This window comes from Epargyreus clarus, unplaced genomic scaffold (assembly GCF_041222505.1).
Source record: "Epargyreus clarus isolate Ecla_fem2 unplaced genomic scaffold, WU_Ecla_fem_2.2 ptg000029l, whole genome shotgun sequence".
In the NCBI taxonomy this organism is placed as follows: domain Eukaryota; kingdom Metazoa; phylum Arthropoda; class Insecta; order Lepidoptera; family Hesperiidae; genus Epargyreus; species Epargyreus clarus.
Window position 1 is genome coordinate 6,892,072 of NW_027332235.1, and position 23,417 is coordinate 6,915,488.

The following is a 23,417-nucleotide window of genomic DNA, read 5'->3' on the forward strand; positions in this document are numbered from 1 at the left end:
CCCGAGATTCAAAAAACTTCATTTTGAAGATCCGCTGGCCTGCGCAATTGCCATTAGTAAAATCAAAGATATGATTTAAAATAAACAGCAGAATGAATTGTATAGTGCTACGGAATCTGTAAAATTTAATCTGTCGGCCTCTGGAATGATCACCATAAACTGGTCCAACGGAATTGGAAAACAAATAAAACCGAAGAACGTCTATCAGATGAGTTATCGCTTTATTTCAGGACTCCAGTTAGTAGACTTAACGAAAATCCATTAGAGGTGTGGTTAGATTACAAAAATACAGTTCCCAAAATTATACAATGTAGCATTTAAATATTTAACGACGTTGCCTTGCTCTGTTCTCCGAAAGCTCAGAGTCGCTCAGGGGGCTATGGAGAGAGCTATGCTTGGTATTTCGCTACGAGACATGATTCGAAATGATGATCCGTAGAAGAACCAACCTTACCGACATAGCTCTCAAAATTAGCAGGCTGAAGTGGAATGGGCCGTTCGGAGGGAAGAAAGGTCCTCGAGTGGCGACCACGTGTAGGCAAAAGAAGTCCAGGCCGCCCCCCGACCAGGTGGACCGGTGATGACCTGAGGAAGACGGCGGGAAACCGCTGGCTTCAAAAGGTACGGGACCGGGTGGAGTGGAGCCAATTAGTGGAGGCCTATGTCCCGCAGTGGACCTCAAAAGGCTGATGGACGGATGGATGGCATTTTCCCATTTAAGTTACATTTGTTGAAATAAAACTTATCTCAAAGTGGCGAAGTTCCTCTTGTGCTTGGATAGCCTCCAAGGTAAAGATCGGCATATGGAAACGATAAAGACCGGCATAATGCCGATCTTTACCGCTTCTAATTCTGGAGGTCGTATGAATCGCTGGAAACCGGTAAACAAGGAAGAAATGGAAAAGTTTTTGGGCACTTACTTGCTGACTGGTATAATCAGATTCCCTACATTAGAATGTTACTGGAAAAAAGATCCTATTTTTTATCATCCGCTGTTGCACCACATAAACATGTCCTATAATCGGTTTGTAGCAATTTTGCGCTGCTGGCATTTTGTTGACAACACAGCTGAAAGAGACGCCAATGATCGCTTGTATAAAGTCCAACCAGTTATAGACATCGTGATGCGAAACTGTCGAAAACTTCTTACACCAACAGACTGCGTTGTTGTGGATGAATCAATGGTTCCCTTTCAAGGGCGGCTGCTGATTCGTCAGTATAATCTAAACAAAACACACAAGTACGGACTTAAAATTTATAAAGCCACAACTGATGATGGATATGTCTGGAAATACAAAGTTTATTGTGGCCAGGATCCTCAAATCCCAAATCTAGATAAACCTGGATAATAGTCGAGCTTTGTGAAGATCTTTTGGACCAGGGGAGATTGATTATTGCGAGTATTTAAATGCTCATCACACGCAGTGGATTGGTCGAGGAGGACCAGTTGCTTGGCCGCCGCGTTCTCCAGATTTGACACCATTAGATTTTTTCTTTGGGGTCACATGAAACAACGAGTGTATTTCGAACCGGTAAACACACGAGAAGAGTTATGGAATAGGATTGTAATGGTAGGCAATGAAATACGGGAGAATCCAAGTATGGTTAGGAGAGCAACAGCACACGTAGCGCTTAGAGCGACTGCTTGTATTACAAATAGGGGCGGTCATATTGAGCATTTGCTATAATTTATTATTAAAGTAAATTGGTATTAAACATTGTAATTTTTGTTTTATTTCATCACTGAACTTATAAACTAAAGTATTTGAACCGACCGAAAAAAAAAAACTAAACATTGTGTTACCTGCTTCATAGTCATCGAACGAGGTACGCGTGCGCCTGCGAGCGAAGGGGTCTGTTCGGTTAACAATAACTTTTAAAGTAATAGACCTAGAGTAGTGATTGATATATCAATTTGTAACTCAAATACTATTATTAAATTATAAAAAAATAGTAGGTCAACGCACTCGTTTGTGCGCTATTTTTGAATTCGAAATAATTCGAATGATAATTGAAGAAATAATTCGAATGATAACTTGGGCTCAATATTCGAATTGCCAAAGACAAAAAATAGAAGACTTTCATCAGCCGTATCTAGAGCTCAACGAGATGGTGGAACAGTGTATATAACTACTAACAGAGATGATGAAGCACATTCGTCACATTTAATAAAAATAGATATTTATGATTTAAATAAATTATCCAACGTACCACAGTCTCAACATTGGAAACATAAGAATCAAATATTACACAGACGAGTGTAATATAAACAGTGTAATATAACAGTTCAACATATAAAGAAATGAATAATGTTATATACAAAATGTGCACAGATATTTCGAAAACAGAGAGTAGTAAGAAATACTCATTTAACAATAAATAATTAGTTAATGACCTAATCATACTTTTAAAATATTTATTTATAGTATAATAACTATTAAGTGAGGGTTGATTGTCATGCTAATTATTTTTTTCACATGACAATGAACTCATCGATATATGCAGACAAGTCGAAAGTGCAATCATAAATCAAAGTAGTCAACACGATAAAGAATCGCTTCAGACTTCCTGCTTGCTTGAAAATCCTACTAAGTATGTATATTTTTTTTTCTACATGCATTTCTTTCTATATTACACTAGCAGAACCCGCGGCTTCGCCCGCGTAAAAAAAATATGATATAACAGACAAATACTCGTAACTGTAATCGTAAATTTGTACCTTTAACAATTTTAACGATAAAATAGCATTAATATTTAATTAATAAAAGCTTTTTTTCTTCACTGTGTAACTAAATTGGTCAAGCTTTCTTCAGAAACATACACTAAAATTCTAATTAGTGGACTGTAATGAAACTTTCTTTAAAATATAAGTTTCATGTAGGATACAATAATTATTATTTACTCTATTCCATAGGAACCGTCCATGTTAAATGCGGCCTTACATACAGTGGTTCTTTCCAGGGTAGCTGGCTGGGCGGTTAGAGCTCCCATTCTTGCCGCCCGCAACTCCCGAAGTCCCCCTTTAGTCTCGTACGACAGGCAGGGGATACTGTAGCCCTGTTCTAGCCCAAAAATGTTAATCCAAGGTCTATGTGTCTATCACATAACCATCACTAATCCACGCATAACCACAACCATACCCCACGGCAGGACAAAATGTTGGCACGCAGTGTGTCCAAAGTAGTTGCGATGTACCTAATCAGTATACCAAAATTACGCATTATCATATATGAAATTTGCACCCGTCCACGTTGTCGTGTATTTGTCTGAATAGACGTTATCTGAAATTTTACGTTTCTAACTTCGAACCTAAAAGATTCCCGTATATATACATATAACACTTCTTTTACCTCCTTAGTAGAATTTCAAAAACATTCCTATGTACATATGTATCAATAAATACTTTATCATCAAATTTCTGAAAGCTAATTCAACACCTGCGGTCGGCAAGCCGACACCCACGGGTGGTGTATGGTCCGCGACTTTTCCTTGTGGCCCGCGGGTCTGCGCGTTACTAATAATTTACCAAGTGCAAGTCCAACCCGCACCTTGAGCATTCCGTACAACTAAAATTTTTATTTACACATTTTGTGAAAATTTCAACTGTCTACCTCTAACGGTTTAAAAGTTAGTTGGAAAAATATCGAATAGCAGTTTGTTGTATAGGGACCCCTTTTTGTTTTCAACTTTTTTATTTTTAGTATTTGTTGTTATAGCGGCCACCGTTATGCATCCTCTGTAAGAATTTCAAATGTCTATCTATTACGGTTCCAGAGATAGAGCCCTGTGACACACGGACAGACGGACAGACAGGGAAGTCTTAGTAATAGAGTTCCGTTTTTATCCTTTATGTACGGAACCCTAAAAAACCGTCGATGTGCACTTCAACACGCGTAATACATTCCCATGTTAAAAATATATGTTACGATGGCCTGCGGAATTTCACCCTACACTAAACCTCTCTGCACTCTGTTCTTTTTCCAGACACGCCAAAGGAAGTAACTTCAACAACGGTTTTTAAAGAATCTTCCTTTACTTATAGGTTTCTAAAGGTGGTAGAACCCTTTGTGGTTCGACTCCGGCGGCACCACCGCCACACCTATTTCTACCTAATAACAGCAGTGTTAGGCGCTGCTGTGTTCCGTTTTTAAGGGTGTGGTAAGGGAGACAGACTTTTCCGGGCGTTTCAACTTAGTCCTCAGGGGTAACGGCGCATCTGTGGCTGACCTCAGGTAGGAATATCTAATCCTATCTGGGGCTGATTACAGATGTCCATGGGCGGCAGTAGCCACTTACCATCAGGTGGACTGCATGCTCGTCTTCTACTTCTATAGTATAAAAAAAATAGTACCCTAATGGTGGTTGATTGTTGAGTTGCTAAAATGCTGAAACAGATGTGTAAACAGAAAAGCATAATGCATACACCCTTCTATAGCAGTCTTAAGGGTTGATCTAAAAATCTAAAAAAAACCGTGACTCAGATGCTTCATTGATTGTAATGATAATTTTTCATAGTGGTCGCTCCCGAATTAACGGAGTTTGAAATAAAATTCCAATCCCCATTTAACGACCTTAAGGGATGATTTTCCAAAAATAATGGTATAGGTGTTTAATTATTTTCTATCGAAAACCCAAATACCGATTTTTATACAGTTTACATTAAAACTGGAGGACTTTCATACAAACTTACAACCCCTATTTTACCCTCTTGAGGGTAGATTTTCCATAAATGGTGTTAAAAGGTTCTATTATTTCTAACAGGAAAGCCAAATGCAAGTTTTTATAGTCCTTGCTTCCGAATTAACGGAGTTTGAAATAAAATTCCAACCCCCATTTAACGAACTTAAGGGATGATTTTCCAAAAACAATGAAATAGATGATTAATTATTTTCTATCGAAACCCAGATACCGATTTTTATACAGTTTACATCAAAACTGGGGGACTCTCATACAAACTTACAACCCTTATTTAACCCACATAGGGCTTGATTTTCCAAAAACGGTAGAACTAAAGTTATTTTATATCTAACCAGCAAAGCAATGGCTAACTTTCATAGTGCTGGCTTCCAAAATGGCAAAATTTAAAATAACCTGTCAACCCCTATTTAACCACCTTTAGGGTTGATTTTGGAAAAACCCTTAGATTAGATTTTTATTACTTTAAATCAGAAAGCTAAATACCAATTTTCATCTAGTTTGCTTTAAAACTGACGGACTTTCATATTAACTTCCAACCCCCATTTAACCCCCTTAACGGTGGAATATCAAAAAATCCGTTCTTAGTGCGCATCTTCTACATTATAAAATGAAGCTATATTTCATAAAATTTTTTGGTCAAGTTTCAGAGTTTTAAAAGCGATAGATTGGAAGATAATTTTTTTTTTAATTTTCAATTCTGGGGGTGGAATATCATAAAATTAGTTTTTAGTAAATTCAAACATGCCAAAAATAATATCCTGACTAAGTTTCATACCTATAAGAGCTGTAGTTTTAAAATGTGATTTTTTTTAATTAACACCCCCGCAACCCCTCTTGGGGGTGGAATTTCGTAAAATCCGTTCTTAGCTGACCTCTACTCGGTGAAAAGAATATTCCTACCAAATTTCAAGTCTTTAGCTCTAATGGTTCCTGAGATATCGTGATGAGTGACTATATACGTGGAAATCTCTTATATATATATAGATTATTTAAATCTTGAACTAGTCAACCCCAACAAGTCGGAGGTGCAATGAAGAGAAGCAGCTATGACATCGACAGTCCGAAGGCCAAGAGGATAAAGTTAATGAAGGTGCTTCAACGTCATCTGATATCAACCTCACAGACAATGGAAAGGTTATGTGTGATGTTTGTCAACGACTTGTAAAAGTAAAAGATATTTTGCCAACCACATAAAAAGTAACATTCACAAAAATAATATTTTTAAATCTCATAGTACTCAAGCTACTGTTTCAGTAATCGAATCAGCTTTCGGTCAGCGAATAATTTCATACAGAATCAAAAGTAAATTAAATGAATCAGTAGATACACTTAAAACGCCCGAATTATTTTTTACTTCAATAAAAGATAATATTTGCTCATTGATCGAAGAGTCCATTAAAATGCACAATTTTTTTTAAAATCAATTTTATACTACATGCAAATTTTACACAGCAAACCAAAGATCTTACAAACACATTCGATTTTCAAACATGTAATTATACTGTTTCTCAAGGTGACGACTTAAATATTTTTTTTTTCATCATTAATTGAGACGTTATCAAATAAAATCAGTTCATTCGAGAAAAAAGATAGCGGTTGGAGTTTAACGCAAATCAAACATTTAGAAATGAATATAAATAAATTCAACCCACTACGTGGCACTTCGTATATAGACCTACCTCATGACATTAAAGTAAGAAAAGCCGTAATTAATGTGCAAAACGCTGGCAATATGTGTTTTAAATGGGCATTGCTTTCCGCCTTATATCCTACTACTAGTAAAAGTAATAGAGTTTCATCGTACAGCATGCATTCAAACAAACTAAACTTCAATGGCATCTCATTTCCAGTAAAGCTTTCGGATGTACCAAAAATTGAAAAATTGAATAATATAAGTATTAACATATTTGGACTAGAATATAAACGGGAGAAAAAAAATCATGATGTAATTGGACCATTAGTAATGACTAAATTTCGTAAAAGTGTACATATAAATTTGTTATACCTTAAGAAAGGTTTAAATGCTCATTTTTGTTATATCAAAAATGTGTCGCGATTGGTGAGTAAACAAATTTCTAACCAAGAGCATGCAATTTTCTTATGTGATGGATGTTTATTACATTTTCCAACTCAACAGCGATTAGATGATCATCAGGAAAATGATTGCGCTCATATTAAAACCAATATACCAGATGGTACTAAAACATTGAAAGACTGGTTCGGAAAACCAGCGGCAAATAATAAAATAAAATTTGAGAATTTTAACAACAAACTAAAATTACCCTTTGTTACATATGCTGACTTTGAAGCAGTTTTAGAAACCAATAAATGTATGAACTAATGATCCGTCTAGGTCTTACACAGAAAATATTCAAGAGTATGATGTGTATAGTTTCGGTTATTATATAAAATGTTCGTATGATGATACTTTATCAAAATTCGAAACATATAGTGGGCCAGATTGCGCAACAGAGTTTATGAAACGTTTATATGAAGATTTAAAATTAATATGTACAAAAAATATTTTTCAAATGAGGCCTAAGCCTTTATCTAGTGATGATGAAAATAATTTATTATCGGAATCTAAAATTTGTCATGTATGTGAAACGAATTTGAATGAAGATGAACATTTTGATTTTGACTTTCATACTGGCACTATTAGAGGTGTAGTTCATGAAATCTGTTTAAAAAAATTTAAGACTCCGCGTTATATTCCAGTATTCCTACATAATCTGAGCCATTATGATGCACATTTTATTGTTCATGCCCTAAATTTTGTCGACGGAGAAGTAAAAATAATTCCGCAATATAAAGAGAAAAAGGTACATTTCTTTTTCAAAAACATTAACAGTAAATAATAATCAGATAAGTCTAAGATTTGTAGATTCATACAAATTTTTATCTTGCAGTCTAGATCAGTTAGCTAAAAATCTTAGTGATGAACAATTTCATGATTTAAAAAGAAACTTCCCTTGCAATGACGACTTTACCAAATTAAGGAGAAAAGGAATTTATCCCTACGAATTCATGACTTCTTATGATTCATTAAAACTCAAGTCACTTCCAACTCAAAGTGAGTTCTATAGCTCGTTAACAGATTCAAATGTCTCCGATGATGATTATAATCATGCAAATGAAATTTGGAAACATTTTCGTTGTCAAAATATGTTAGATTACTCAAACTTATATCTTAAAACTGATGTATTGCTCTTGACTGACATTTTTGAAAACTTCAGAGAGCTTTGTATTAAGACTTATGGGTTAGATCCCGCTCACTACTACACTGCTCCAGGGTTAAGTTGGGATGCAATGTTGAAGTATACAAAAATTGAATTAGATCTATTGATGGATTACGAACAAATAGCATTTTTTAAGGCCGGTATCAGAGGTGGTGTATTTCAATGCAGCAATCGTTATGCAAAAGCAAACAATCAATTCATGGAAGATTACAATAAAAATGAACCTCAATCATATTTAATATACTTGGATGCTAATAATTTGTATGGTTGGGCTATGTCTCAATATCTACCCACTGGAGACATTGAATGGGTAAACCCTGAAACAAACTTCAATGTATCCGATACATCAAATATTGGTTACATTTTGGAAGTTGATTTAAAAAATATCCTGATGATCTCCACGACTTGCATTCTGACTTACCACTATGTCCTGAAAATATATGCATTGGTAATTCAAAAGATATAAAATTAATTTCAAATCTAAACGATAAAATTAAATATAAAATACATTACAAAAACCTTAAACAATGTCTTAGTATGGGAATGAAGGTAACTAAAATACACAGGATACTGAAGTTTAAACAAAGTCCTCGGTTAGAGAAATATATAGATTTAAACACAAACATGCGAACATTAAAAAAGTCTGTTTTTGAAAAAGATTTCTATAAACTAATGAATAATTCAGTATTTGGAAAAACTATGGAGAATATAGAAAAAAGAGTAAATGTTAAGTTGTTAACACATTGGGAAAATAGAGGTAAAATTTTAGGTGTCAACGACTACATTGCAAGGCCAGATTTTAAAAAATTAAGTATATTCACATCAGACCTAGTGGCAGTACAAATGCTAAAGTGTAAACTTAATTATAATAAAACAATATATTTAGGATTTTGCATTTTAGATATTTCAAAGCCCCTTATGTATGATTTCCATTACAACTACATGACTCTTTAAGTTTCAAAACAAAAATAAATTATTGTATACGGATACAGACAGTTTAATTTACCAAATATTTACAAACAACTTTTATGAAGATATAAAACATGACCTTAAGATGCATTTCGATTCTTCTGATTATCCATCTGACAATATTTACGGGTCAATCCACAAGTTAACAAAAGAAAATAGGTTTTTTCAAAGACGAAAATAATGGAAAAATATTTAGAGAATTTGTGGGTCTAAGATCTAAAATGTATGCAATAGATGTTGAAAACAAATTTGTTGCAAAGGCTAAAGGCGTTAATAAAAGTGTTACAAAAAATATGCAAATGCATAACTATAAGGCATGTCTTTTCGAGAAAAATATTCAATTCGGAGCAATGTTAAGATTTAAATCAATCAAACATAAAATTTATACACAAAAAATAAATAAAAAAAGTTTATCATACAGCGACACTAAGAGGCATATTTTGCCTAATGGTATTGACACATTAGCTTTGGGTCATTACAAACTTAGATAACAACGGTGAAATATTGGTTTACTTACAAATATGTTTAATGTAATTCTTTGAATTATATATTATCTTAATTGTGTTTATAAATGTGTACGTCTAGTTTATAATTGTTAGTTTGGTAATGTATTTCAATGTTTGTTCCTGTAAACCATTTAATGTATGTGTTCTAGTTTTAAGACAAATTATACTTGATTATTATAAATGTGTATGGTTCTTTAAATTATGTTCATTGTTAAATAAAACGTTGTACAGTCAACTTGTTTTAAAAATGTTTCATTACATTCATCCCTTTACTGCAATAGTTGCTGGTCCAAGTGGATGTGGAAAGTCACAATTCGTTACAAACTTCTTGAAATATGTAAAAGATATTTGTAGTACAAGTTTCGATCAAGTTACATGGTGTTTTGATGAAATGCAACCTTTATACAACTTGAAACTTGTTAATTACCATCAAGGTATGCCAGATCTTAGTATGTTTGATGAGAAAGGTCCCCAGCTTGTTATCATCGATGATCTTATGAGAGAATTGGATGGCCGCATCGTTGACATTTTTACAAAAGGAAGTCATCATAGAAATTTGAGTGTGTTTTATATAACTCAAAATTTGTTTCATCAAGGTAGAGGTCAGAGGGATATTTTCTTAAACTCGAGTTATATAATATATTTTAAAAATCCACGTGATAAAACACAGATTCGACACTTAGCGAGACAAGTATCACCTGAAAATACTAAATTCATGGAAGATTCTTATAAAGATGCAACGAAAGAACCTCATGGATATTTAATGATAGATTTAAAACAAAATACTAGAGATATATGTAGATTAATAACAAAAATATTCCATTCTGACTGTTACTGTACTGTATACTTACCTACAAAGGGGTTTAAATATGCAAAGCAACAAGAAATTTCCGTCATTTATTAATAATGTCTCGAACCTTAAAGACACATAAAATTTTTTTAGAAGCTCTTCATATTCTTAAACCAAAATACCAAAAAGCACTCTTAAAGTCCTGCAACGAACAAGAGATAAATTGTATTTGTGAATGTATCTATAACGTTTTACAAGGAAAGTACATCTCCAAGAAAATGAGAAGAATAAATTAAAGAAATACAAACACTTACTTCGACAACTGGTGCGTAAAACTACAAACAAAGTCCGTAAAAATATTATAATTCAAAAGGGGGGATCATTTTTACCAATAATATTAGGTTCAGTTCTGAGTGCACTAGTAAATACCCTAACATGAACATGGAACACGCTAAGAAAATGTTACTTATAGATCCAGGTATAATAGAAAAAATTAATCAACAAACAATGTTAGACAGTCCCATGTCTAGACTGGATGCCGAAATGCAAAATATAGCATGCAGTTTATATATTGATGGCCAACAAATACCTTCAAAAGCATTGCAACCATCATTCGAGAATAATATTTTTACTGTAGCCTATCACACTTTATTTTCGGGGACTTGTATACATTTTATAAATGAAGGTAATGGAATATCTAGGGAGCAATATGCAAAAGGTTACTGCCTATTAGCGTTTGACATCATTTGTCATCAAATTCCATGACTCATTGGAATCTTATAAAGCATGGCAGTGTAAGGGTAGAAGTTCGGTTTGAATCAACTCTAACCGAATGAAATGTAACGGTCGACTACAGTAGTTAAGATAAATTTCTATACTTAGATGTAAGTAAAAGCCTAATAAATGTAATATATTATACCTATTTGAAGTCTTTCATTCGAGTTAAACCATATTGCGTCCCTTTAAATATAAGGTTTGGATAATTTTGCTCTGCATTTGTAAATAGTGTATTGTACCTATCAGAGGTATCGACAAGTAGGCATGCACAATGGATACAATCGAGATTCAGAAGCATTTAAGTAAAATTCATTGTAGCTTGAAAAACAATGTCTATGCGGCAAACCGATTACCGCTATACGTTAAGACTCCAATGTACTTGATAAGTAATTTGGACCCTGACAGTGAACCAGGCTCTCACTGGGTAGGCATGTACATAAACAGAAATGGCATCGGTGGATATTTTGATTCATACGGTCGACCACCAACAGGCCATCACAAAGCCTTTTTCAGAAGGAACGCAAAGCATTGGGATTTTAATAGATATAGAATACAACTTGATTGGTCTTCAGTTTGTGGAGAATATAGTCTTACATACTTGCATTACATGTATTATGGAAATACACTCAGAGATTTTTTAAGCCTGTTTTGTGAGGATAAATTGATAAACGATATTGTAGTATCGCAATTGTTCAAAAGGTTGTTTTGGAAATAATAAACAATGTCAATACGAAGATTTTTTATTGCATTACCATGCGCATACCCCGATCATTACCGACACAGTGATAATGACCCTATTATGTTGTGAGGACAGCGAGTGGTGATTAGATAAGTAAGGTACGTATTGTTATATGGACATAGCGCGAGCTTAATGAGATAAGGAGGTGAATAGATAATGAATTAGAGGTCGTTATTCATAAAAGCTAACTTCGTAAGCAAAGGAGATAGCGTAAAATAAATGCGTGCAATCGATCGGGCGTGGTCGGAAACCCCCATTTAGACACCAAACATTTTTTTATTTTAGCCGGGCTCGCCCCTCGATCGTGGCAAACAGGGCGGCGGGGGGCGGGGAAGCCCAGGAGAGGGGGGGGGGGAATCAGTGCCCCAGAACCGGTGAATCCCTACTACTGATAATATCATTGATAACTTAAAGCATATTGAAGACACTTCCCAACGCCTACCCACTGATTTAACAAACCCTCGGCCCGGACCCTCAGTACGCCGTCAAGCTAGACAAAAATTGAATACGATGGAGAAATAATAATTTAGAAGTGAATGAACAACAAACTCGTTTTATCGGTAATGAAACCTTACCATCAGAATTTTTAGAACTTGACACACCTATACAGTTTTTCCTAACATTATTTCCCCCAATAATTGTTTGAATATATCACCAACCAAACCAGAAAGATACCAGCATGACTTTTCGGGTCACTATAACAGATATACAGCAATTTATCGGAATAGTATATATCATGTCTTTAGTGCAACTGCCCAGGAATACCAAACATTGGAATGCCAATATAGGAACTCCACTAGTTAGAGATACAATGCCGGTAAACAAATTTGAAAAGATCAGACAATTTATCCATTTTAACGACAATACGAAAAATATCTCTCGCAACCATGCTAATCACGACCGATTATTCAAGATTCGACCAATAATAATTGTGACAAAACTAAATGAAATATTTTTGAGTGTGCCTTTTGAAAATTACCTGTGTGTTGATGAGCAAATTTGCTCCACCAAAGCCAGACAAAATTTTAAAAGGTTTAATCCGAAAAAGCTTCATAAATGGAGATACAAAATATATGTATTGTGTGGCGTAAGCGGTTTCGCTTATAGGTTTGAACCCGAAACAGGGGGCAGAAAATGTAACTGGACCTAATGAGCCAGACTTAGGAGCCTCATCGAATGTAGTCGTCCGGCTTTCACGCGAAATACCGCGTAACCAATGTTACAGATTATATTCTGATAATTATTTTACACCCTTGCCACTCATATAATATCTTGCAAAACAAGGTATTATTAGTTTGGTAAGTATACGGAGAAACCATATACCGGACTGTAAACTACCCACGGATAAAGAAATCATGAAAAAAGAGCGCGGCTATTCCGTTGAATACGTGGGCAGTGTTGGGGATATAGATATATCTACAGGGGCTTGGAAAGACAACAAGGTGGTCACGCTTGCATCCAGTTTTGTTGGTGAGCTGCCCAAGACACAAGTCTCAAGGTATGATAAAGTAACTAAAAGATACGTGACTATTGATCGGCCAAATATCGTGAATGAGTATAACCGCCACATGGGAGGTGTCGATTTAATAGATAGTATAATGGGTAGATACAAAATAAAATTAAGAAGTAAACATTTAATTTTCTTTTATATATAAAATTAGTTCTAAATTAAAGTACTTACTTCAGTTCAAGATAGTTTATTTCGCACCCCACTGCATCTATTATAACTTGCAGTAAAATGTTCTTTTTACTACCTAATATGGTAACGAGTTTATTGTTTATTCTTTCGCTTCAAACGACGATTACTTTGTTTCGGATAAATTTAAAATGTCGAATAGAATGTTTGAACAGAGTTCTGATCGTTTGTTATGTTTGTCGACAATTTATATTTAAAAAAAAGAGAACACCCATTGTAGAGTTGTTAAAAAGTGCAATTTTTATTATTTTGGATTTCCTGTTGCAAAATCAAGATATAAAGTGGGAGCCTCATGTGTTTTGCGAAAGCTGTAGTATCATTTTACTCCAATGGGCAACAGGAGAAAACGTTCACCTTTCATTTGGGACCAAGACATATTTAAGTAAAGCTGTGTATTAATGGATAGTAAAGTAGGATGTGACACAAGTCACATACCGAGCATGTCATGTTAAACCCCAAACAACCTACTATTCATTGTCCAGAGGTGTGACAGATCATAGTAAACATTAAAACAAAGAAAAAAAACCTTTCATTTGGTTCACCAATGCTATGTAGAGCACCTAGTATTCATGAAAGTGATTGTTACTTTTGTGTTACGAAGACATTGAGATATAATAAAGAAATAGGGATATATTATATATGCCGAACATTTGTGTAATGTGAAAGAAATCTAAAATGAAGAAGATGTTCTCCCAAATCAAACTGGTGATGAAAATGACTAATTTGTGTCAATGTAATTCTTTAATAGTGTTTGTTTTGATTTTTGTTTGGATGTCATTACTGTTACAATGTTGTTACAAAAATGACCAAACGGTGCACCTAGATTACACAACATACTCTTCCAGATTTTTATTTTTGCCTTTAGAGGTAGAAAAGTAAGACTTCATAACTGTACTAGAGTTAAAGGCCTGTGCATAAGCTTGATTGATGTTTTGATATCAACACAAGCTGATGCATATTATATATTTATGTTTTCAACACTATCAAGACATTCTTGATAAAACAAATTAAATTTTAGAAAAAAATGACCAGGTAACAGCAGCAAAACAGCATTTGGAATGAACTACATTATATTAGAATTGTTACTTCTCAATCATTTGAATTCAGTCAATGTAAAAAGAGTGATGGAATTGGATTGCATTAATAATAAATTAAAAAATAAACTCTTTCTACACTCACAATCCCACACAAGGGATTCCTTGTGCTATGACATTATGATGTGTCGAACCCTCTGTGTATAATACGTATATACGTGTATAATAAATATATAAGTTACACATAGTATCAATAGTGCGAAGAACTGACAGCAATAAGTTATGCAAATATGTCACAAAGTGAGGGCTCATGCTCAGTATTAAATGATAAAAGGTGTGCCAGGCAGGATTTGTGACAAATATTCCAGAAGAATAGATATGTCTGTGAGAAGACAGCATCTACTATTACCAAAAAAAAGTAATGAGTTCTGGTTTTAATTAAAGTAATATCGGACCCATGATGTGGAAAGTCTATAAAAAGACATTAAAGAGAGTTTAACCAACATCAACCGAAAATGAATGTGTGTTTTCTCCAAGTGCAAACATCTTTACAAAAAAGAAAATAGACTGAGTTGGAGCAACATATGAAATAAAATATACTTTCAAAAATTTATATTCCATTTGAAAGCAAATTTTATTCATTAAAAAAAGTCATATTTTATACTGTGAAGTCTGAGCAACGTCTTAGATGTGCATGACTCTAAAATTTAGAGTAATGTCCTTTATTCCAATGAATTAAAACCACTTTTAACCACAAATGTAGCGCTTAAAAGTTATTTGGACTGAGCGTCAGTGGAAATAAAGGAAAACCTTAGTTAAAAAAACATAATTTACAGATTTTCTTAGTGGACTGCTTTGTTACACACCTTTCTGAAACAAACTGCATGAAGTAAGTCGTAATATTTATTTTGAGGCTCTTACTTCATGCAGCTCATAAACAATCATTTTGAGAAAACAATTATTCCATGAGCACAAAAGACTTCAGGCATCAATGTGTTAATTTGTGACAACTTATCTTGGTTTATAAATGTGTAGAAAATAACATAAAATTTGCTTTCATTCCTCTAATATCGACACACTTCACCCAAACTTGATATGTCATTTTTGCACCTTTAAGAACACCTAGATGACAAATTTTAAACAAATATAAACTTGAAAACTTCATCAAATGTCACTTAACAAAATGCATTTCTCTAAATTGTTGACTTAATAAAAACTAAGGGTTGGATTTTAAAACAAGTCGCCTGAATTTAAAGGTATTGGTGGTGTAGGGACCTTAAGGGAATTATTCTTGATCCCCCAAAATAAATTTTTGCTACCGGAGTTGCATCTAAATATTTTTTTAAAAATTTCAAAAAAATTTATTTGCTATTGCTATTGTGCAAAACGAAACGTAATTTGTATGCTTTCGAACTGTTTTTCAAACGTAATTTTCAAGTTTTATGTGAAAAAGCGTAATACGAAACGCAAGCAGCCATCTTAAATATAATTTTGACAGTTAAGTTGTCAAATCTGTGCGTCATTCCTTTGCTTTCGAGTCTAAGTGAATGTGTTCTTCCATATCGATTTGTGTTTTTTATACATCTTGGCTACGTTTTTGGATTCTGTTTGGATTGCTTTACTGTTCGACCTTGGCTCACTCATTTTTGGATACTGACTCAACGCTATCGCAGCTTGCAATGGCGTCTGGAAGTAGTGGAAGTGAACACCCAGAACCGGGACCGTCTACGAGTTCGGGGTTGGGTGGAGCTTCGGCAGCTTTGGAGGATGTTTTCGACGACGACGGGCCTTTTATCGGTCGACATCTCTACACAGAAGAGGTGCTTAAGATGTGGAATTTGGCGAGAGTCATAAAAAAATTGGGCACTAATGAGCAATGTGTAGCATTCGCCGAAGAGAATGGATTAGTGCTCTCCGAAAAATTATGTAGAACACATCGCACTCCGATGAAAATAGCCAAATCGACCAACAGGTCATTTGATTCTTTGTGTTGCACCAAAGGCAATTGTAAAACCAAATCAAAAATACCACGTAACAATGGTACATTTTTTGAAAATATTAAAATTGATTTGGTTCATGTTTTCTATCTAATGTATGCATTTTCGAGAAAATGGAGCTACAATCAAATAATAAATGAAGATCCCTACAAGAAAAAATTTTGAAAGATGCCTGAGCCGAGTCACCATATGTGATTGGTATAATTATTTTTGGGAGACAATTGTTATATACCAAATTGACAAAAATGAAGCAATTGGTAAGATTGGTGGCCCCGGAAAAATTGTCCAGATTGACGAGTCAAAATTTGGCAAAAGAAAATACAATCGAGGTAATATTTCACATATTATGTGTTATAGAAAATGTATATAATTCTTAGGAAATAAATAACAAAGTATTAGTTGGCTCAACCTGACTTCATTTGGTTAGGTTAGCCATCGTGTTTTTTTTTTTATACCACCCAGAAACAGCTCCTTTGACTCATAACTGAACCTGTGTTTATAATTTTTTTTTGTTTGTTATAGGACTCCATATTGAGGGCCATTGGGTTCTCGGTATGATCGAGGATGGATCCGAAGATCTAAGGTTGGAGGTGTGCCCAGACAATGTTCGCTCGGCTGAGGTTTTGGTGCCACTAATTTTAAAGAATGTGGAAGTCGGCACTACCATTCACACAGACTATTGGAGAGCGTATGACTGCTCTCCCCAACCTGTCACAACCCCTTAAAATGGCGACGTATTTCAAATTTTTTACCAAAACTAATGTATTATAGATAAAATATAAAGAAAAGAGAAAGAATTTGTGCTACTGGGATATTTGCTTTTAATCCACAAGAAGAGTTGAACGGATCCCAGAAATGCAAGATGACATACTGTCATATGGAACTGACCAGGCATTTAGATAACTTAAATGAAACGAGAGCCCCTTGAGAAAACCAGACCATAAAAATGAAAAAAAGAAACACCAACTTCTTACCAAAGACAGATAGGAATACCTCTTATACAAAATTGAAGCAAATTTTCCAGTACCAACTGGAACAAAGCCCAAATTTGAAACAAATAGCGACAGTTTGTGAAAAAAAAATGATTCACCAATTCTGTAACATTACGAACAACTATTACAAAAGTTCGAAGACTAGATGATTTCTCTCCGTTTAACGAAACCTTAACTTATTTTGTATAGTTTCGGAGTTAGGCCATACATATTTCTTATAAATTGTAGTATACTAAGTTAATTACCACGTTTACTTACCAGTTATAAGTTTAATTCAATCATTGGCGTAACTTATATTTTTAGAAGAAATGTGTATTTTCTTTTTATTCACTGATAATTCACTTTCTTTGATTATAAAGGTCATAATGAAATGAAAATTGGATTTTAATTTTACGTTATTCTTATCTTATGACAACCACAACATTGACAGCAATCAGCAATGAGGCAATGGCATCCACGCTTGTCGCTTACTATATGTATTTTTTTAAATGGTGTTTTACAGCCTTGGCTATTTGCCTTTCAGCCTAACTTTATTGTATAATCAGTTGCTTACTATACCTAAACCACAGCTACACAATAGATCAATAGACATTGTGTCCGTGAAACTAGCACAGCATTTGCCAGCAGAGCACTAAAAAATGAGAGTTCTATTCGCATGCACATGAGTTCTATAGTTCCTGATAGTTTTCAGGAATAGTTCTGGCGATTTCACGGAGATAAAGCAGAATGAAATAATGCTCTGCTAACTTCACACAGCAGAGCATTTTCTAGAAAATTGAAAAAAAAGCTATTGATTAGTGTAATTAGCTAATATCTGGAGTTCCTAATAGTTTTCAGTGATAGTTCTCGCGAAATAAACATAAAAAAAAAAATATTGATAAAATAAACTGACAACAATTTAACCAAAAAAAATGTGCAAAAAGGTTATTTAAAAGCGGAAACTCGACGATTTTGCAAAGCCTAGTAATAAAATGATACATTTATATAGTATCTGTCCCAGGAACTCACACTAAAGTGCCAGCACAGCATACTAGAATAGTACAAATCGGAAAGATTTTCGACAAAACTCTTTTAATATTATTTTTACGTAACCAGGGGGAAGGAACTCATCGGTTTTATATACACTAGTAACATAGGTACAATTTAAATATATAACCAATCCCAGAACTCACACTAAAGTGCCAGCAGAGCATACTAGAATATTAAAAATCGGATGGATTTTCGACAAATATTTTATTTAAATTATTTCCACGTAACCAGATGGCGGGAACTCATCGGTTTTATATAGACTAGTAACATAGCTACAATTTAAAAATATACCCAATCCCAGCACTAACACTAAAATGCCAGCAGAGAATACTAGAATATTAAAAATCGGATGGATTTTCGACAAATATTTTATTTAAACTATTTCCACATAACCAGATGGCGGGAACTCATCGGTTTTATATAGACTAGTAACATAGCTACAATTTAAATACATAACCAATCCCAGAACTCACACTAAAGTGCCAGCAGAGCATGCTAGAATAACAAAAATCGGATGGATTTTCGACAAATATTTTATTCAAATTATTTCCACGTAACCAGATGGCAGGAACTCATCGGTTTTATATACACTAGTAGCATAGCTACAATTTAAAAATATAACCAATCCCAGATCTGACACTAAAATGCCAGCAGAGCATACTAGAATAACAAAAATCGGATGAATTTTCGACAAATATTTTATTTAAATTATTTCCACGTAACCAGATGGCGGGAACTCATCGGTTTTATATAGACTAGTAACATAGCTACAATTTAAAAATATACCCAATCCCAGAACTAACACTAAAATGCCAGCAGAGCATACTAGAATATTTAAAATCGGATGGATTTTCGACAAATATTTTATTTAAATTATTTCCACATAACCAGATGGCGGGAACTCATCGGTTTTATATAGACTAGTAACATAGCTACAATTTAAATACATAACCAATCCCAGAACTCACACTAAAGTGCCAGCAGAGCATGCTAGAATAACAAAAATCGGATGGATTTTCGACAAACATTTTATTTAAATTATTTCCACGTAACCAGGTGGCGGGAACTCATCGGTTTTATATACACTAGTAGCATAGCTACAATTTAAAAATATAACCAATCCCAGATCTGACACTAAAATGCCAGCAGAGCATACTAGAATAACAAAAATCGGATGGATTTTCGACAAATATTTTATTTAAATTATTTCCACGTAACCAGATGGCGGGAACTCATCGGTTTTATATAGACTAGTAGCATAGCTACAATTTAAATACATAACCAATCCCAGAACTCACACTAAAGTGCCAGCAGAGCATGCTAGAATAATAAAAATCGGGTGGATTTTCAACAAATATTTTATTTTAATTATTTCCACGTAACCAGATGGCGGGAACTCATCGGTTTTATATAGACTAGTAACATAGCTACAATTTAAAAATATAACCAATCCCAGAACTCACACTAAAGTGCCAGCAGAGCATACTAGAATATTAAAAATCGGATGGATTTTCGACAAATATTTTATTTAAATTATTTCCACGTAACCAGATGGCGGGAACTCATCGGTTTTATATAGACTAGTAACATAGCTACAATTTAAATACATAACCAATCCCAGAACTCACACTAAAGTGCCAGCAGAGCATGCTAGAATAACAAAAATCGGATGGATTTTCGACAAATATTTTATTTAAATTATTTCCACGTAACCAGATGGCGGGAACTCATCGGTTTTATATACACTAGTAACAAAGCTACAATTTAAAAATATAACCAATCCCAGAACTCACACTAAAGTGCCAGCAGAGCATACTAGAATAACAAAAATCGGATTGATTTTCGACAAGTATTTTATTTAAATTATTTCCACGTAACCAGATGGCGGGAACTCATCGGTTTTATATAGACTAGTAACATAGGTACAATTTAAATATATAACCAATCCCAGAACTCACACTAAAGTGCCAGCAGAGCATACTAGAATATTAAAAATCGGATGGATTTTCGACAAATATTTTATTTAAATTATTTCCACGTAACCAGATGGCGGGAACTCATCGGTTTTATATAGACTAGTAACATAGCTACAATTTAAAAATATACCCAATCCCAGAACTAACACTAAAATGCCAGCAGAGCATACTAGAATAGCAAAAATCGGATGGATTTTCGACAAATATTTTTTTTCAACCATGTGCACGTAACCAGATGGCGGGAACTCATCGGTTTTATATAGACTAGTATCAATAGCTACAATTTAAAAATATACCCAATCCCAGAACTAACACTAAAATGCCAGCAGAGCATACTAGAATAGCAAAAATCGGATGGATTTTCGACAAATATTTTTTTTCAACCATGTGCACGTAACCAGATGGCGGGAACTCATCGGTTTTATATAGACTAGTAACATAGCTACAATTTAAAAATATAACCAATCCCAGAACTCACACTAAAGTGCCAGCAGAGCATACTAGAATATTAAAAATCTGATGGATTTTCGACAAATATTTTATTTAAATTATTTCCACGTAACCAGATGGCGGGAACTCATCGGTTTTATATAGACTAGTAACATAGCTACAATTTAAAAATATACCCAATCCCAGAACTAACACTAAAATGCCAGCAGAGCATACTAGAATAGCAAAAATCGGATGGATTTTCGACAAATATTTTTTTTCAACCATGTGCACGTAACCAGATGGCGGGAACTCATCGGTTTTATATAGACTAGTAACATAGCTACAATTTAAATACATAACCAATCCCAGAACTCACACTAAAGTGCCAGCAGAGCATGCTAGAATAACAAAAATCGGATGGATTTTCGACAAATATTTTATTCAAATTATTTCCACGTAACCAGATGGCAGGAACTCATCGGTTTTATATACACTAGTAGCATAGCTACAATTTAAAAATATAACCAATCCCAGATCTGACACTAAAATGCCAGCAGAGCATACTAGAATAACAAAAATCGGATGAATTTTCGACAAATATTTTATTTAAATTATTTCCACGTAACCAGATGGCGGGAACTCATCGGTTTTATATAGACTAGTAATATAGCTACAATTTAAAAATATACCCAATCCCAGAACTAACACTAAAATGCCAGCAGAGCATACTAGAATATTTAAAATCGGATGGATTTTCGACAAATATATTTTATTTAAATTATTTCCACATAACCAGATGGCGGGAACTCATCGGTTTTATATAGACTAGTAACATAGCTACAATTTAAATACATAACCAATCCCAGAACTCACACTAAAGTGCCAGCAGAGCATGCTAGAATAACAAAAATCGGATGGATTTTCGACAAACATTTTATTTAAATTATTTCCACGTAACCAGATGGCGGGAACTCATCGGTTTTATATACACTAGTAGCATAGCTACAATTTAAAAATATAACCAATCCCAGATCTGACACTAAAATGCCAGCAGAGCATACTAGAATAACAAAAATCGGATGGATTTTCGACAAATATTTTATTTAAATTATTTCCACGTAACCAGATGGCGGGAACTCATCGGTTTTATATAGACTAGTAGCATAGCTACAATTTAAATACATAACCAATCCCAGAACTCACACTAAAGTGCCAGCAGAGCATGCTAGAATAATAAAAATCGGGTGGATTTTCAACAAATATTTTATTTAAATTATTTCCACGTAACCAGATGGCGGGAACTCATCGGTTTTATATAGACTAGTAACATAGCTACAATTTAAAAATATAACCAATCCCAGAACTCACACTAAAGTGCCAGCAGAGCATACTAGAATATTAAAAATCGGATGGATTTTCGACAAATATTTTATTTAAATTATTTCCACGTAACCAGATGGCGGGAACTCATCGGTTTTATATAGACTAGTAACATAGCTACAATTTAAATACATAACCAATCCCAGAACTCACACTGAAGTGCCAGCAGAGCATGCTAGAATAACAAAAATCGGATGGATTTTCGACAAATATTTTATTTAAATTATTTCCACGTAACCAGATGGCGGGAACTCATCGGTTTTATATACACTAGTAACAAAGCTACAATTTAAAAATATAACCAATCCCAGAACTCACACTAAAGTGCCAGCAGAGCATACTAGAATAACAAAAATCGGATTGATTTTCGACAAATATTTTATTTAAATTATTTCCACGTAACCAGATGGCGGGAACTCATCGGTTTTATATAGACTAGTATCAATAGCTACAATTTAAAAATATACCCAATCCCAGAACTAACACTAAAATGCCAGCAGAGCATACTAGAATAGCAAAAATCGGATGGATTTTCGACAAATATTTTTTTTCAACCATGTGCACGTAACCAGATGGCGGGAACTCATCGGTTTTATATAGACTAGTAACATAGCTACAATTTAAAAATATAACCAATCCCAGATCTGACACTAAAATGCCAGCAGAGCATACTAGAATAACAAAAATCGGATGAATTTTCGACAAATATTTTATTTAAATTATTTCCACGTAACCAGATGGCGGGAACTCATCGGTTTCATATAGACTAGTATCAATAGCTACAATTTAAAAATATAACCAATCCCAGAACTCACACTAAACTGCCAGCAGAGCATACTAGAATAGCAAAAATCGGATGGATTTTCGACATATATTTTATTTAAATTATTTCCACGTAACCAGATGGCGGGAACTCATCGGTTTTATGTACACTAGTAGCATAGCTACAATTTAAAAATATAACCAATCCCAGATCTGACACTAAAATGCCAGCAGAGCATACTAGAATAACAAAAATCGGATGGATTTTCGACAAATATTTTATTTAAATTATTTTCACGTAACCAGATGGCGGGAACTCATCGGTTTTATATAGACTAGTAGCAAAGCTACAATTTAAATACATAACCAATCCCAGAACTCACACTATAATGCCAGCAGAG

The 23,417-nt window shown here is 34.1% G+C and overlaps 2 pseudogenes; both read left to right on the forward strand.

The window, feature by feature from the left end:
* Nucleotides 1-425: 425 nt before the first annotated feature.
* Nucleotides 426-7,040, forward strand: LOC140754538 (uncharacterized; annotated as a pseudogene).
* An 8,777-nt stretch (nucleotides 7,041-15,817) lies between these two features.
* On the forward strand, nucleotides 15,818-17,170 carry LOC140754539 (uncharacterized; annotated as a pseudogene).
* The last annotated feature ends 6,247 nt before the right edge of the window (nucleotides 17,171-23,417 follow it).